The sequence below is a fragment of the Octopus bimaculoides genome, chromosome 14, assembly GCF_001194135.2.
Source record: "Octopus bimaculoides isolate UCB-OBI-ISO-001 chromosome 14, ASM119413v2, whole genome shotgun sequence".
NCBI classification, from domain to species: Eukaryota; Metazoa; Mollusca; class Cephalopoda; order Octopoda; family Octopodidae; genus Octopus; species Octopus bimaculoides.
The window spans coordinates 16,046,276-16,052,222 of record NC_068994.1 but is presented as its reverse complement, the minus strand read 5'-3'; the positions used below and the strand labels follow the sequence as shown (position 1 = coordinate 16,052,222).

General features: G+C 35.2%; 1 protein-coding gene across 1 annotated transcript in view; it reads left to right on the top strand.

The window, feature by feature from the left end:
* Positions 1–3,128: 3,128 nt before the first annotated feature.
* LOC106873171 (probable E3 ubiquitin-protein ligase DTX3) overlaps positions 3,129–5,947 on the top strand; it is a 486,006-nt gene continuing 483,187 nt past the window's right edge. The window contains exon 1 of the mRNA XM_052972695.1: positions 3,129–3,133. The gene's annotated coding sequence lies outside the window, so the exon portion shown is untranslated. The remainder of the gene's footprint in view (positions 3,134–5,947) is intronic.

The window sequence follows — 5,947 nt, the reverse complement described above, 5'->3', positions numbered from 1 at the left end:
ATATATATATATATATATATCATCATCATCGTTTAACGTCTGCTTTCCATGCTAGCATGGGTTATATATATGTGTGTGTATGTATATGTGTGAGTCTGTATGTGTGTATATGTGTCTCTGTTTGCTCAGCTTCACCACTGCTTGACAACTGATGTTGGTTTGTTCTCATACCCATAACTTAGTTGTTTGGCAATAGGGGCTGATAAAATAAGTACCAGATTTAAAAAAAAAAAAAATAAGTACTAACATCAATTTGTTTGACTAAAACAATTTAAGGCCAAAATATAAATATATTTTCTAAAAATATCTATTTCAAGTATTTTTTTTGTTTGTTTTATCTGTGATTTCTTGTTATCACCATTAGTTTTCATCTTGTAAAAGAAAAATGCCACTGGCAAGTATATTTGATGGTCCACAGTAAATTGATTGCATGTAATTACATCATAGTAAATCCATCACCTATAATTTCATTGCCCAGTAATTTCATTGCTTAATAATTACATTGTCAGCTAATACATAGCTAGTGAATGCATTGTATGCATTGTCATGCCAAATACACCATCATTAAATTCAACGTCATGCTTATAGTGAAAGTTTTTAATGATTATTTGGAAACGAAGACGGGGATATGATACTTCCATCATTCAATCCCTTTCAGTATATTTAAATACTTACAGACATTATTCCTGGAAAATCGAATGTACATATTTTGTTTGCTGGTTTAAATAGTTAGGAAAAATTTAGCTCGTCAAAATGGCCGTCGATTGTGTTATAAGTGAAAGAACTGAGAGAAAAAAAAATCAAGACAAAGCAAAAAAAATTATTGATTGTAATAATTTATCAGTAAAAGGAAAGTTGGTTTGGCTGTGTGGTAAGAAGCTTGCTTCCCAACCACATGGTTCTGGGTTCAGTCCCACAGTGTGGTACCTTGGGTAAGTGTCTTTTACTATAGCCTCAGACCATATAGCTTCTACTATAGCTTCAGGCTGACCAAATTTCTGTCTAGCAAATTAGTGGATTTGCTAGACAGAAAATGAAAGAAGCCTGTCATGTATGTGTGTGTGTGTCTTTGTGTCTGTGTTTTTCTCTCCTCCATCACATGATAACCGATGCTGCTGTGTTTATGTCCTTGTAACTTATCAGTTTGGCAAAAGAGATCAATAGAATAAGTACTAGGCTTAAAAAATAAGCCCTAGGGTTGATTTGTTTGACTAAAATCCATGAAGGTGGTGCTTCAGCATCAACACAATCAAATGACTGAAACAAGTAAAAGAATAAAAGTATTTAAAAATGGAACTAATATTGATTTCAAATTTTGTGGGTTGGAGCAAGTCGATTACATCACCTCTTTTACCCAACTGGTACTTATTTTATTGACCTCAAAAAAAATGAAAGGCACAGTCGACCTCGGCAGAATTTGAACTCGAAATGTAAAGATGAACGAAATGGCACTAAGCATTTTGTCAAGCATACTAATGATTTTGCTGGCTCACTACCTTAAAAATGGGATTAATATTATGAAGGGTCTTATTTTGCAAGACTCTGAAGAGGCCTCTGAAAAGCAAATAGACAGGATGGAAAGACTGGAGGGCAGGATGAAAGACTGGACAAAAGAGAGGAAGGAGTCTAGTTGTTCATGTGTATCATCATCATCATCATCATCGTTTAACGTCCGCTTTCCATGCTAGCATGGGTTGGACGATTTGACTGAGGACTGGTGAAACCGGATGGCAACACCAGGCTCCAATCTAATTTGGCAGAGTTTCTACAGCTGGATGCCCTTCTTAACGCCAACCACTCAGAGAGTGTATATATATATATATATATACTTTATTTAAAAGCAGCAGAAATATAACAAAAAAACCGTTATGTGCTTACTCCGGTATATATATATATATATATATATATATATATATATATATATATATATATATATATATATATATATATATATGAATGATGGGCTTCATTTAGTTTCCACCTACCAAATCCACTCACAAGGCTTTGGTCAGCCTGAGACTATACCAAAAGACATTTTGCCCAAAGTGCTACACAGTGGGACTGAACCCTGAACCATGTGATTGGGAAGCAAGCTTCTTACTATTCATCCGTGCCTGTACCTGATTATTGATTGAGCAGAGTCATTTCATTTTTAGTGCAAGGATACCATTAATTGTTATCCAATCCAAAATGAGCCAGTATGCTGACAGGACTTTCATGTTGGTTCTGCCTTTATTCCCTCAACAGTACATTACAATTTATAATGCTGTTGACAGCATTGTGAATGATAATGTTTTTTTTTTTACCAGTTCTTTCATGGCCTGAAGAACTGAAGAGAGTCACAATGAGCTTTTATGCCAAGCTGAAATCCTTAGAGGCAACCTTATCTTGACTATAGCAGATCTGAATGAGCTGCCAGCGATGCTTTGAGAGCAGTTTTGCCAAATTCAACCATAATAAAAAAAGTTATTTTTGCCATTTTTTCCTCATCTTGAACCATACAAAGAAATGGTTTACAACAATTATATGAAATGATGCAAAATTTGCTACGAAGATGTACACAATTGCTCTTATTGCATTTGAATCTGTCTTAAAATATAGTTCTTTCTGAAGAAGCCTGGCCAGTCTTATATTATGTAAAAGATATGTAGATTAGATAAGTGGCTTGTTACTTTGTGTATCAACTTCCTCATTTTGATCTTACTGTTTGGAATTTTCGTTTTCTTACTGCAGCCCAGGGAGATGCTTCTGAGAAAAATGTAATTTTTGTGAAGGTTTACATCAAGTCTACAGTAGACTGGTTGAGGCATTGCATCTTATAAACAGCAAATTTTTCCGAAATCTTGATGAAGAACAATCAATAACCGGACAATGTATCTCTGGTGCAAAACTTCCTCATTATACACATGTACTCGCACACACACACACACACATTAAAGTGGCCATAAACAATACTTTATATATATATATAAAGCTAGTGTAGCAAGAATTCAATGCATCATCAATGAATATCAAATCTTAGAATTACTGAGGCATTGACCATAATTAGTGTCTTTAGAATGATTCTTGCTTTTTCCAATTTAAGACTATTTTTCTCTTTATATTTTTATTTTGTTATTCTGTCTTTCAAAGCAACTGATTTTTTTTTTCTTCATGTATATTTTGATGAAATTTGATATTGATAATTTATTGCTCTTTGAATTTTCTTTTCATTGTTAATGAAATGTGGCATTTATTCTGTGAACACAAACTTTAAATAATATTTAACAATGTATTTACTCTGTGGATAAAAGTACGACAATTAATTAAGTAATGTATCTATTACGACGATGGATTTAGCAACACAATATTGGCTTGTGAAGTAATTACCTTGTGATGAAATCTCCAAACAATGATGCATTTACCATGATGTAATTATTGATGATGAATTTACAGAAATAAATTTCATACACCCCATGTTTGATGATTAATGAAAGACAATCAATATCTTATTATATTCTAAATATTAGTAAGCTCATTTGCTATGCTGCACTGGGGATACATTTATAGAATTGATTTGCTTCTTGCAAGAAGTTGCATGAGCACTTCTAATGATAACTAATTAACAAACTTTATTAATTGTCTGAAAATATATAATATGAAACTTTGTTTAACTTCAATCCTTAGTTATTTTGAAAACAAGCAAACTTAAATCTGTGCTGGTACGGTCATGGGATGCACATGGATGAGGACAGCTGCTTATAAGAAGTGCTGATCTCTAATTGGGAAATGAATCTGTGGAAGGGGTTGACCGAGGAAGACATAGGACGAAGTGGTGAGAAAGGATCTTCAGATGCTGAGCCTCTCTGAGGAGATGATAAGGGACCAGGACTTGTGGCAATTTGTTGTACTTGGGAAGACATGTCAAACTGAGTAAAATCGTAGCCATCCATACATACAAGCATGTCCTTTATGGCAATTCCCTCTCCCAGCCAAGGGGTCTTGGTCTTGCAGGTGATGAGAATTAGGAAATATCAAAATTCGAAATCATATGATATGTAAACAGGTATATCTATTGCCTTAGTCTGTGGCTATCAGCTGAGACAGTAAGTTAATTTATTTGCTTGTTACTTTTTTCTGTCAGTCTGTTATGTTTTCAGTGAAATGGTGGCTCATTGGAGGATTCTTGACTCTTATTTTTAGCAAGATGGTACTTAGTGTACCCTCAATTATAATTATAGATTAATTATAAAATTTATGGATTTGACCTTTCTCAGTATAATTGCTTGCTGACCACTTATTATTATCATTATTATTATTATTATTATTATTATTATTATTATTATTGCCTTTGCTCAGCTTCTAACGCTGGGGATGTACTACTGTGTCAGCTGTTCACTACCAGTGAACTAAGGTAACACCTCTTGTTTTTTGAGTGCCTTCTGGAGTATTCAAGCAGCTCCAAGCAGTGCTGTTTACTGCAAGTGCTCCACCTGTATTGCAGCCCCTATTTGTTCCACGTACTTCTTGAGATTTTTGCTCACTGTTCCCAGGGCTCCGACAATTATTGGTACTACTGCTACCTTTTCATTGACCACAACTGCTTAACTTCCCAACCTAACCTGTCATATCTCTCGACTTTTCTTTCTTCCTTATCGCATACCTTGTCAGCTGGGCATGCTATATCTATGATTCAGCATAGTTTGTTTTCTTTCTCAATTCAGACTGTGTCTGGCTTCCTATTCTCTATCTCATGGTCGCACTGAATCATTAAATCCCATAGGATCTTTGCATTTCTATCTTCAACGATGCCTTCGGGTTTGTGGTTGTACCAATTTTTTGCTCTGTCAAGTCCATACTTATTGCAAAGTGTCCAATGGACAAGCCTGGCTATATTGTCATGGTGTCTCTTATATTCCTTCTGGGTCAGTGGCATACATTGGCTGGTAATATGCCATACGGTTTCACCGTTTTGTCCACAGATTCTGCACTTATCACTTTCTGCTGTGTTGTCTATTCTGTATTTTATGTAGTTTGTTCTTAATGCTTGCTCTTGGGCAGCACAGATTAGAGCATCCATTTCTGGTTTAAATCACTTTTAGTCATCCACAGCCATCTTTTTTCTCTGTCTGTCTTATCTTCAACATCCCTATTAAATTGACCATACATTCTTTTCTTTACCCACCTATTTTCAGTTTCATTCATTTTCAATTTCTTCAATTTGTATAGTGCTTTAATCTTTGTAATCTTTCATCCTACACAACCCTGACCTTCTTCTAATAATAGCAGTTCTGTGGCATTTTTTACATACTATGTTATGTTGTTTTCTTCTGTTCTAATGCTGTGTTTACATCAAATAAGTCCTCTTCCCCCTCTTTTTCTTGGTACATACAGTCTGTCTGTGTCACTTTTTGGGTGGAGTGACCCATATCTAGTTAGCAACTTCCTTGTCTTTCTGTCTAAGCTGTTTAGTTCGTCTACTGTCCATGCGATTACCCCTGCTCCATATCTAAGGAGTGAAACCGCCCAGGTGTTGATAGTTTCGATCTTATTCTGTCCATTTAATTTCAACTTAAGGATCAGTCTCACTCTGCGCAAGTATTCCAACTTAAATTTTTCTGTCATTTCTTTCTCCATCAATTTATCCATTTTCAAAATCCCCAAGTACTTATAGTCCGTCTCTTCTATCTGCTTCATAACCTCCCCTGACGGTATCGTTAGCCCGTCCATACATTTGATTTTGCCATTATTATTATTATTAATATTATTATTATTATCATACTCTTTACTCTTTTACTTGTTTCAATCATTTGACTGCGGCCATGCTGGAGCACCGCCATTAGTTGAGTAAATCGACCCCAGGACTTATTCTTTGTAAGCCTAGTACTTATTCTATTGGTCTCTTTTGCCGAACCGCTAAGTTACGGGGATATAAACACACCAGCATCGGTTGTCAAGCGATGTTGCG